Source organism: Chaetura pelagica, unplaced genomic scaffold (assembly GCF_000747805.2).
Source record: "Chaetura pelagica isolate M959 unplaced genomic scaffold, ChaPel_1.0 scaffold348, whole genome shotgun sequence".
NCBI classification, from domain to species: domain Eukaryota; kingdom Metazoa; phylum Chordata; class Aves; order Apodiformes; family Apodidae; genus Chaetura; species Chaetura pelagica.
Window position 1 is genome coordinate 47,641 of NW_009954226.1, and position 10,986 is coordinate 58,626.

Here is a 10,986-nt window from a genome sequence, read left to right on the forward strand (position 1 = left end):
TGAGCTTACGTAGATATATGGAATGGAATATCTCTGGCCAATTTTGCTGTCTGTCTAACTCAGCCTCCTACGGGGGATCATAGATCTCCCCGTAGTGTTTGAGCTGGCAGAGTGAAGGTGTGACCTTGAAGAGCCAGCAGTTACAAAAACAATCCAGCGTTTCTTATCAGCTCTAGTTAGAGCACACTGTTGCTAGTTAAAAGAAAGCTTGCTGAAGGAAAAATCGGTAAAAGGAAAATTGGCTTCATCCTGGCTCAAACCAGGACAAGGCCGATGTGAGCCTCACTGGTAAGGAGTGGCAAATGCACCCTGTAGCGACTGACCCAGATGCTCCGTGCATCCTTGGCATAGACTATCTCAAGGGAGGATATTTCCGTGACCCAAAAGGGTACTGGTGGGCCTTTGGTATAGCAGCTGTAGAGATTGAGGACACTGAACAGCTGCGTACGTTGTCTGGCCTTTCAGATGACCCTTCTCTAGCAGAGTTGCTGAAGGCTGAAAACCAACCAGTGCCAATTGCCACTTCAGCGGTGCATAGATGCCAATATTGCACCACCAGAGACTCTGTGATCCCCATTCACAAGCTGATCTGGCAATTGGAGAGCCAGGGGAGTGATCAGCAGGACTCACTCACCCTTCAACAGTCCTATTTGGCCAGTGAGAAAGCCTGATGGCGAGTGGAGGCTGAGAGTAGACTATCGCGGCCTGAATGAGGTGACACCACCACTCAGTGCTGCTGTGCCAGACATGCTAGAACTTCAGTACAAGCTGGAGTCAAGGGCAGCCAGCTGGTGTTGCCACTATGGACATTGCTCATGCCTTCTTTATTCCTCTAGCACCAGAGTGCAGGCCACAGTTTGCTTTCACCTGGAGGGGAGGAGGAGATTACTAGCTGTATGTTTATTTTTCTTTTGCTTTGCACAAGTGGTGATAAGTCATTTTGGCAAATGGGTCCCATCCAATTACTATGTTGCTGTTCCCTTTTCAAATTACTTATGATCAAGTTAATCAAGAAACTGCCCCACTTCATTAACTCAGGAACTTCATTAATCAACTTGTAAAATGTAAAGATTGTGGCAGGGAATTGAGTATCTGAGGACCAGAGTTTGACCTGCAAAATCCATCCTTCTCTTATATACAATAATGAGAGCAGAACACTTTGCCAGACTCTTCCATTAAGTCTATTTACAATTTTGACCTGCCTTTCAGAGACAACAGTTTAGAGGGAAACAAAGAGAAAACAACAAAATTACCAAGTCATTAAATGTAAGTGCCCTTCTCATGCACTTTTAACTGAAAGCATTGACTTTATACAGAAAGATTAAAATCAGGCCTACGAAATGCCATTTTAAGGCAGCACGTAGACTTTCTCAGGTCCTCGACTGCTGCACCTGCACATAGAACAGCAGATGAACAGGCAGCTCTATCTTTTACTTGATTGTACAAATCAATCGTAACAAAAAAAAAAGAAAAAAAAGGGTGCCACCCTGAGCTACAGCATGCTTTTATTACACAAGGAGGACGGACACAGATTTACAAGGCACTGTCCTGGTTTGAGCCAGGATGAAGCCAATTTTACTTTTATTGATTTTTTTTCCATCAGTGAGCTTTCTTTTAACTAGCAGCAAGTGTTCAAGCTAGTGGACTGATAGCACTGAAATGTTTATGTTACTGCCAAGATTCCAAGGTCTCATCAGACACTACGAGGAGAAGGAGAGTTGTATCTATGACCCCCCATAGGAGGCTGGACTAGACGGATAGCAAAATTTGCCAAAGTATTCCATTCCATATATCTACGTAAGCTCAGAGGAAGGTCAGAGATCACAGAAGACAACTTCCTTCCTGCTTCTTCTTCCCTTCTCTTCCATCCATGGCTGACGTCCAGGGAGGACTCCGTCCATCCATCACTGTTGATCCCCAGGCTCGTGCATTCCTGACCCTCATAACTCTTCCCTCAGCTCCTGTCTGCTCTGCCACTCTCTCCAGCAGCTCTGGGACATTTTGGAGCTGCTCACAGCTCCGGAGATGCCGTGGGAGTTGCTGGGGGTGAGGGGAGGCAATAGAGGTTTGCACATTTCCTGCACATACTTGTATATAATTGTACATGTTTTCTTTTATCATTAGTATTTAATTAAAGCTGTTTGGTTTAGTTTTCAATCTGGGAAGCCTCTCTCCTTAATTCTCTCTCCTTTCCCACCTGGGTGGGAGGGGATCGAGGGCATTATTGTCGCTGGTTCAGTTGCCGATCCTGAGTCAAACCGTGACAGGCAAAGAACATGCAGGAAAAAGACTGCTTATTCTTCATGCAAGAAGTGCTCACAATATGCTCTTCACATGCTGCTCTCAGGCACATCTTGTCATTCATACTAACATTTGAAAAAAAAACCAAGATAAACACATTACCTTGCCAAAAATAGAATCACTAAGAGAGAATCACCTGTCATGAAGTTTCACAATTGGCTTAAGCACATCTTTGAGAATCCACTTGTTTCTTTCCTCACCCACCCAAACAGTTTCACCACCCTTGTGACAGCAACTAGTTAGTGCTCATATAGGCTGTGAGGTCAGCTGGATCATATCTCAGCCTTTGGTGAAAACTAACCCTACAAGGAAACTCGCCTGAACACAAAGCAGCCGACTTCCCAGCCACACGCACAGCAGTGCCAGCAAGAATGAGCAGGTGGGAACCTGCAACAGCAGAACTCCAGACCGGCTGAAGCCGGTCAAAAAAATTTCACCCTCAGCCAAGCTAGAAAATTACATCATTGTTCTTCAAATTTGGTTTTTGATAACAACAAAAGCAAGACAACGCCTACAGTGCCTACAGTTGCCGACCCTGAGTCAAACTATGACATACCAAGACAAGAAATAACACCTGCCAATCACAAGCCACTGAAAGAAAACTGAATAGAGGTGTTAATTACAGGCAGAGGTTTATTTACACTGAGTTTTGGTCACTGTTCAGTGCACTTCTGAGTAGAGTTAGAAACTCTGGGAGCATAATTTATCATTCCCTCCCTAGGATCGGAATCAAACAATCATAGAACGGCTTGAGTCAGAAGGGACCTTAAAGATCATCTAGTTGAAACCACCCTGCCATGAGCAGGGACACCTCCCACCAGACCAGGTTGCTCCAAGCCCCATCCAACCTGCCCTTCAGCATTTCCAGGGATGGGGCAGCCACAGCTTCTCTGGGCAACCTGGGCCAGGGTCTCACCACCCACACAGTAAAGAATTTCTTCCTAATACCTCATCTAAATCTCCCCTCTTCCAGTGTTAAGCCATTGCCCTTTGTCCTCTCACTCCCTGCCCTTGTAAAAAGTCCCTCCCCAGCTTTATTGTAGCCCCTTTAGATACTGGAAGGCTGCTATTAGGTCTCCCCAGAGCCTTCTCTTCTCCAGGCTGAACAACCCCAACTCTCTCAGCCTGTCTTCATAGGAGAGGTGCTCCAGGCCTCTCGTAATCTTCCTGGCCCTCCTCTGGACTCTCTCCAGGAGCTCCATGTCCTTCTTATGTTGGGGGCTCCAGAACTGGGCACAGTACTCCAGGTGGGGTCTCACCAGAGCAGAGTAAAGGGGGAGAATCCCCTCCCTTGACCTGCTGGCCATGCTTCTGATGCAGCCCAGGACACAATTGGCTTTCTGGGCTACAAGCTCACATTGCCAGCTTATGTTGAGCTTCTCATCCACCATCTCCCCCAAGTCCTCCTCCTCTGAACTGTTTTAGATCACTCTCCACCCAGCCTGTATTTGTGCAGAATCTTACAATTGGCCTGGTTGAACTTCATGCAGTTTGCACGAGCCCACTTCTCCAGCCTGTCAAGGTCCCTCTGGATGGCATCCCTTCCCTCCAGCGTGTCAACCACACCACACACTTTGGTGTTGTCAGCAAATTTGCTGAGGGTGCATTCAATGCCACTGTCCATGTTGCTGACAAAGATGTTAAAGAGCACCAGTCCCAGTATCCACCCTTGGGGAACACCACTCATCACAGGTCTCCATCTGGACATCGAGCTGTTGATCACAACTTATTGAGTGTGACCATCCAGACAGTTCCTTACCCACCGAGTGGTCCATCCATCAAATCTGTACTGTTGCAGTTTTGATACCAGGATGTCATGCACGACAGTGTCGAAGGCTGTGCACACGTCCAGGTAGATGACGTCAGTTGCTCTCCCCTGGTCCACTGACGCCGTGACCCCATCATAAAAGGCCACCAAATTAGTCAGGCAGGATTTGCTCTTGGTGAAGCTGTGTTGGCTGTCACCAATCATCCCTTTGTTTTCCACATGCCTTAGCAGAGCCTTCAGGAGGATCTGCTCCATGATCTTGCCAGGCACAGAGGTGAGACTGACTGGCCTGTAGTTCCCTGGGTCTTTGTTCCTTCCCTTCTTGAAAATGGGTTCCTCTTTTCCAGCCTGGCAAGACTTTTCAAATATGATGGACAGAGGCTTTGCAAATTCATCGGCCTGTTCCTTCAGGAGCTGTGGATGAATCCCATCAGGTCCTTTGTGCATCCTCAGGTCTTCTGCTGTTCTCCTACAGTGGGGAGATCTTCATTTTCACAGTCCATGCCTTTGCCTTCTCTAAATTGGATGTTGTGACCAGAGTCTTTACCAGTGAAGACTGAGGCAAAGTAGTCACTGAGTACCTCAGACTTCTCTATGTCCTGCATGGCCAGGTCTCCAGTTTTCTTCTGAAGCGGGCCCACAGTTTCCCTCATCTTCCTCTTATCACTGACATACCTGTAGAAACTTTTCTTGTTGTTCTTAACATCCCTGGCCAGGTCCAACTCTATCTGTGCTTTGGCCTTCCTTACCCAATCCCTTGCTTCTCTGACCACTTGTCTGTACTCCCCCCAGGATACCTGGCCCTGCTTCCACTCTCTGTATACCTCGTTTTTACATTTAACTCTGTCCAGAAGCTCCTTGCTCATCCATACAGGCCTCCTGGCTCTCCTGCCTGCCATCCTCTTTGTTGGGACACATAGCACAAAGGAAGTGATCCTTGAATATCAACCAGCTTTCCTGGGCTCCCCTTCCCTCCAGGGCTTTGTCCCACAGTACCCTACCAAGCAGCTCCTTGAAGAGACCAAAATCTGCTCTCCTGAAGTCAAGGGTAGTGAGCTTGCTTCTCTACTTCCTCGCTGCCCTAAGGATCCTGAATTCGACCATGTCATGGTTGCTGCAGCCTAGTCTCCCATTAAGTCTTACATCATCAACCAGCCTGTCTCTGTTAGTGAGAACAAGGTCCATCAAAGCACCTTTACTTGTTGGCTCCTCTACCATTTGGAGGAAGAAGTTGTCATCAATGCACTCCAGGAACCTCCTGGATTCCTGGTGCTTTGCTGTGTTGTCCCTCCAGCAGATGTTGTGGTGGTTCAAATCCCCCATGAGGACCAGGGCCTGTGAGTGCAAGGCTGCTCCTATCTGCCTGTAGAGGGCCTCATTGACCCAGTCATCCTGGTCTGATGGCCTGTAGCAGATCCCCAGATCTCCTGTCCCTGTATTCCCTTTAACCCTGACTCATAAGGTTTCAGCGAACTCCTCCTCCATCCCCAGGTGGAGCTCCACAGACTCCAGCTGGTCCTTGATGTAGAGGGCAACACCCCCTCCTGCCTGTCCTTCCTAAAGAGCTTATACCAGACAATCCCCACACTCGGGTCATAGGAGTCATCCCACTACATCTCAGTGATACCAATAACATCACAGCCCTGCAGGCATGCACACATCTGCAATTCCTCCTGCTTATTCCCTATTGTCGAAAGCAGCCAGGTGGTGTGCCACTATGGACATTGCTCATGCCTTCTTCTCTATTCCTCTAGCACCAGAGTGCAGGCCACAGTTTGCTTTCAGTTTGCTTTTCATCATAGGTATAAGCCCCACTATCAAAGCATCGTAGCAACCACCAAAGAAGCGGCTCACCTTCATTGCGGGTAAAGCCCTTTCTCACGAGGTGCAGTTCCTTTAGAGAGAAAGGTTGGACAAGATCATCATTGTCATCTGCTTAAGAGGGGCCTGCTCCTCCATCTGCTTTAGAGTAATCTTCATTCTCTTCCTGGTCTTCTGATAACTGGGGAGATTTCAGTCTGGGATAAGGTCTGGGACCTTTCACCTTTGCTTTACCCTTGGTCACAGGATTAACTTTTACTTGTTTGGATCGAGTGGGAGTGGCCTTAACTTTTGCAGCAGCAGTGGTGGCAGCAGCCTTGCCTGTGGGGGAGTGGAAGTGAGTGGAAGAACATCTCGCTCTACACATCCATAATACACTATAAACATTCAGCAGAAGCATCTCTAGTGAAACCATGCTATTTAGATCAAGAGCTGGGAGATTCAGCCTGAGAGAAAATGGAGAGGTAAAAGTGAACCTGCTACTGCCATTACCAACATAGACCTTTCTGTTCACATGAAGATTTGTACTGTACACATATAGTGCCACCATACAGATCAGTATCGCAATCCCTGTGATCACTAGATTAGGTTATTAAACAGTTGATTATGGCCATAGTCCTGTCGATAAACCATAAAACAGTAACAAGAGCAGCTCCACAGAGCAGTATTATCCCAGCTGCATACCACATGTACGACTGCACGTTGGGGAAAAGGGTCCTGCAGATACATTGCAGAAAGTGTCTGTTCAGTTTTCAACCCGTCAACATATTCAGCAGAAGCACTGCCCAGTGCTATCTGAGGGATTCCTCCCAGCAGAGGTGTAATTTTAAACATTAGTCAGATTTTATAGCCTGGGCTTAAGATACAGCCCCGCGTTGGGTGCCAATAAATTATTGTCACGGCTTGACTCAGGATCAGCAAATAAACAAATAACAACAATGCTCTTGATCCCCTCCCACAAAAAAGAAAGGAGATACCTAGGAGAGAGGTTTTCAGATTGAAAACTAAACTAGGCGGCTTTAATTAAATACTAATGATAAAAGAAATTATGTACAATGATATACAAATATGTTCAGGAATGTACAAAACCTCTATCTCCTCCCCCCACCCCCAGCAACTCCCAAGGCACTCTCCTGAACTGTGAGCAGTTCTGAAATGGCCCAGAGATAGGAGCTGAGGGGAGAGTTATGAGAGTCAGGAATACATGAGCCTAGGGATCAACAGTGATGGATGGACAGAGTCCTCCCCAGACACTGGCCATGAACCAAAGAGAAGAAGCAGCAGCAGCTTGACTTCCGTGATCCCTGAATTTATACCAAGTCCTACATAAATATATGGATGGAATCCTTTGATTTGCTGATTTTGCCATCTGTCTTGTTTCCTCCTCCCTATTGGAAGGGTTGTAGATACGAGTCTTCTACTTTAGAATTATCCGAATCAGTAGATTCAACAAGTAGAGCAAAGTGTCCTTGGTCTGTCAGCACTATCTATAAACATTGAGGCATTATCAGTCCACTAGCTGGAAAACTTGCTGCTATTTTCAGCAAGTGTGCTGCTTAAAAGAGAGTTCACTGAAAAAAAAAAAAAGGTAATAAGAAAATTTTACTCATCTTGGCTCAAACCAGGACAGTATAACCCACCCCTGTTGTGCAACAGATCAGAGCTGCATTTCTAACATCCACTAATTTCTACAACTTAAGCTTGAACTTCCAATTATTCAAATGACAGGAGAGCATTTGAAGTTACATGCTTAGGCACAGTTATAGGTGTATGCTAAGAGTACCATTCAAGAGTGGTTCCTTCCTCTCCAGCCATAGCTTACATTCCCATCATCATCTCCATCTGAACATGGTCCTGAGCGACCTGTTCTAGAATGCTATGCTTGGGCAGGGGGTTTAGACATTATGATCTCCAGAAGTCCCTTCCAACCTCAACCATTCTGTTATTCAGCAACAGTCCTCTCATCTCCAATAAGCAGCTCAACAATAAGTACAAGAGATGCATCAACTATGTTGACCGATTTCATCAGCCTGCCAGAGACACTGAGCTAAAGGTAGCTGTTGGCCTAGATGCTTTACAGTAAGTCAAAATTCACTTGGTGGGATTAATTCTTAACAACCCTGGAGAAAATTGCTCTGGTGATTTATTAAGACATAATAAGCCAAGAAAGTTGCTCCACTGCTCCTCAGAAACATTACTGTGACAATGTCACTGGTATCATTATGAACAAAGAGTACACAAAAGGGTAGACAAGTTAACCAGCCAGCTTACAGCACCATTTGGTTTGATTTTGTTATTTTGAAGTCAGGAGCATGTTCCACCATACCATGCTGTTTTGGGAAATATTTATGACAGGTTGAATTCTAGCTCTGAGGAGTATCTTTGCTAGTCTGGTTCAGGAAGAGAAAAACAACCTCACAAGACAAACAGTTCAGAATGTTAATAGATACAAGAGAACAACTGCTGAAGAGCTGGCAGCTATCTATGTCCTGGTTTGAGCAAGAATAAAGCTAATTTTTCTTTTTGTGATTTTACTTTTCAGTTCAGTCTCTTTTAAGTAGCTGCAGTTGCTGAAATTAACAGCATGTTTTCCAGTCAGTGTCTGCTTCAGTGTCACTGATAACACTCCATGTTTATAGTTACGGCTAGAGAATGGTATGTAAAAGCAAGGCCACTGCTTGGTTCTGAAGAAAACGTCTTATGCTCATGAACCCGAGGGGAGTAAGGGGTCACATCTGAGACCCTCCTTTGGGGAGGAGTGCACCAGACAGGTGACCAAAGTTAATAAAATGAAGTATCCCATACTATACACATCATACTGGATATAAATTTGAGGGATCACAAGGGGCTCGCTCTCTTCATCCAGGGTTGGCATCCTGGAAGGACTCCATCTCTTCATCTGCCCTTGATTCCAATCCCTGTGTTCCTACATCCCAGTGTTCCTGCACCCCAGCTCCCATCTGCCACTGACTCCAGGAGTCGAGTCCAGGACTTTTCCAGGGCCTGCCCTGCAGCCTAAGGGGTGTCATGGACATTACTGGGAGGTGGGGGAGAGTGTGTTAGTGCTTTTGTGTATATTTGTATATATTTAATCACTACCGTCTCATTAACACTGTGCAGTTTAGTTTCCAACGCATAAGTCTCTCTCCATTATTCCCTCTCTTTTCCCTATAAAGGAAGGAAGGGGGGTTAACAGAGAGCATCTGTCATTCATTTAATTTCCGGCCCAGAGTTAAACCATGACAATCTAATAAAGAAATTAATTATCTTGCAGCAGGACCAGTGGGCCACAGCAAAGGAGATTATCTAAAAAATTAAGTTTTTATAGGCCATTTTTATTAATCCTTAACAATGTATTTAAGTGAAGCATTTCTTATTCTGTACTTTACACTTGCAAGACTGAATAAAAAACTCAAAGAAAAATGGAATTGACAAGGACCCTCTTATTTGAAATATTATTCAGGAAGATCAAGGCTTTCTCAAAGCAGAAGTTTCTATAGCATGAAAATTCATGTTACAAATGTCACATGAACCTCCCAGTACTGCCTTGAATGATTATTGATTTGAAGAAGCTGCATTACATACAACAAACTGAACTTCAACGTTCCACAGAAATATTAATCCTCCCAAATTACACCTCATTTTCTAAAAGATAAGCACATATACAGGCAAATAATTTTTAGTATACCAATAATTGTATGACAGCACACATCTCAAGTGTAGATGATATTATCTTTTCAAAAAAAAGAACCAGTCCAATTAGTCCAATTTAGGATTAAAAATTTAGGATTAAAAAAAAAAACAAACGATCACTGCTGGGGAAAAAAGCAAGCATAGCTCAATGATATATTAAAATCTTGACTTCCAATACAACTTCTCATGTGACTTTCACAGCAAGGACATATCTACTGTCCACTTTGGCAAACATCAGATCAGTCTCACAACTAGAGTTCAGCTCTGATTTTGAAGGGAAAAATGGAAGGTATTATTCTGCTGTGAAGGAGTAGGGAACAGTCACAGGCTGAATTCCAGTTTAACAATGGTAGGATTCATTTATTGAAAAGACAAGGATGAAAAATTTCACTTACCATGAGAGTCAGATTCTACCTTCTTAGAAGCCATTTAGAACCTGAAAAACATTTTTAAATAGCTTTAACAACTTTATACATGTAGCACAGCATAAGTCTATGCAATTCTACAGCATCTTATCTCTAGATTATGAGACACATTGCAGACACTTGATATTTATCCTGTTCCCAAGACAGTTAAACAATATCTTTTATATCTCTGAGAATTGACTGAGCAGACAAATAACTTAGCCCAGGGTCTGACGATCTAAATGGTAAAATGAAAAAGAAAAAAAAGCAGCCAGGTTAATCAGGAAGGCAGAGAGTTCCAGTCACAGTGCTCAGAGGCTACTTCATCCCAGCCCCATAGAGCACACCCTGCCTCCCTGAGCATTAATAATAGCCCTTCCTACTGGAAATACCACAGTGATCCTCTTCAGCTTAATCCTTGTTGATCTAAAAAGGGATACTATCATATTGGGTTAGTCAGTTAGCCAGCATGGCACTTGTCTAGACACATTAGTTAATGCACAGATAACAATACAGGTATATGATAACCAGTACCATTAGGAAGATATTTTCAGATACACACAAGAAAACAATGCTAACAATAGTCCTCATCCACTGCCCACAGAAGTTTACTAACAACTTGTAAAATGTGGATGCAAATGCTACACAGAATCTTAGGGGTTGGAAGGGACCTCGAAAAATCATCAAGTCCAACTCCCCTGCCAGAGCAGGATCACCTAGAGCACATAACACAGGAACATGTCCTGGTGGGTTTTGAATGTCTCCAGAGAAGGAGACTCCACAACCTCTCTGGGCAGCCTGTCCCAGGCCTCTGTCACTCTCACAGTAAAGAAGTTTTTTCTGATGTTTATGTAGAACCTCCTATGCTCTAGTTTGTACTCACTGCCCCTTGTCTTGTCACTGGACATCACTGAAAAAAGCCTGGTTCTGTCCTCCTGACACTTGCCCTTAACGTATTTCTAACCATGGATGAGGTCGTCCCTCAGTCTCCTCCAAGCT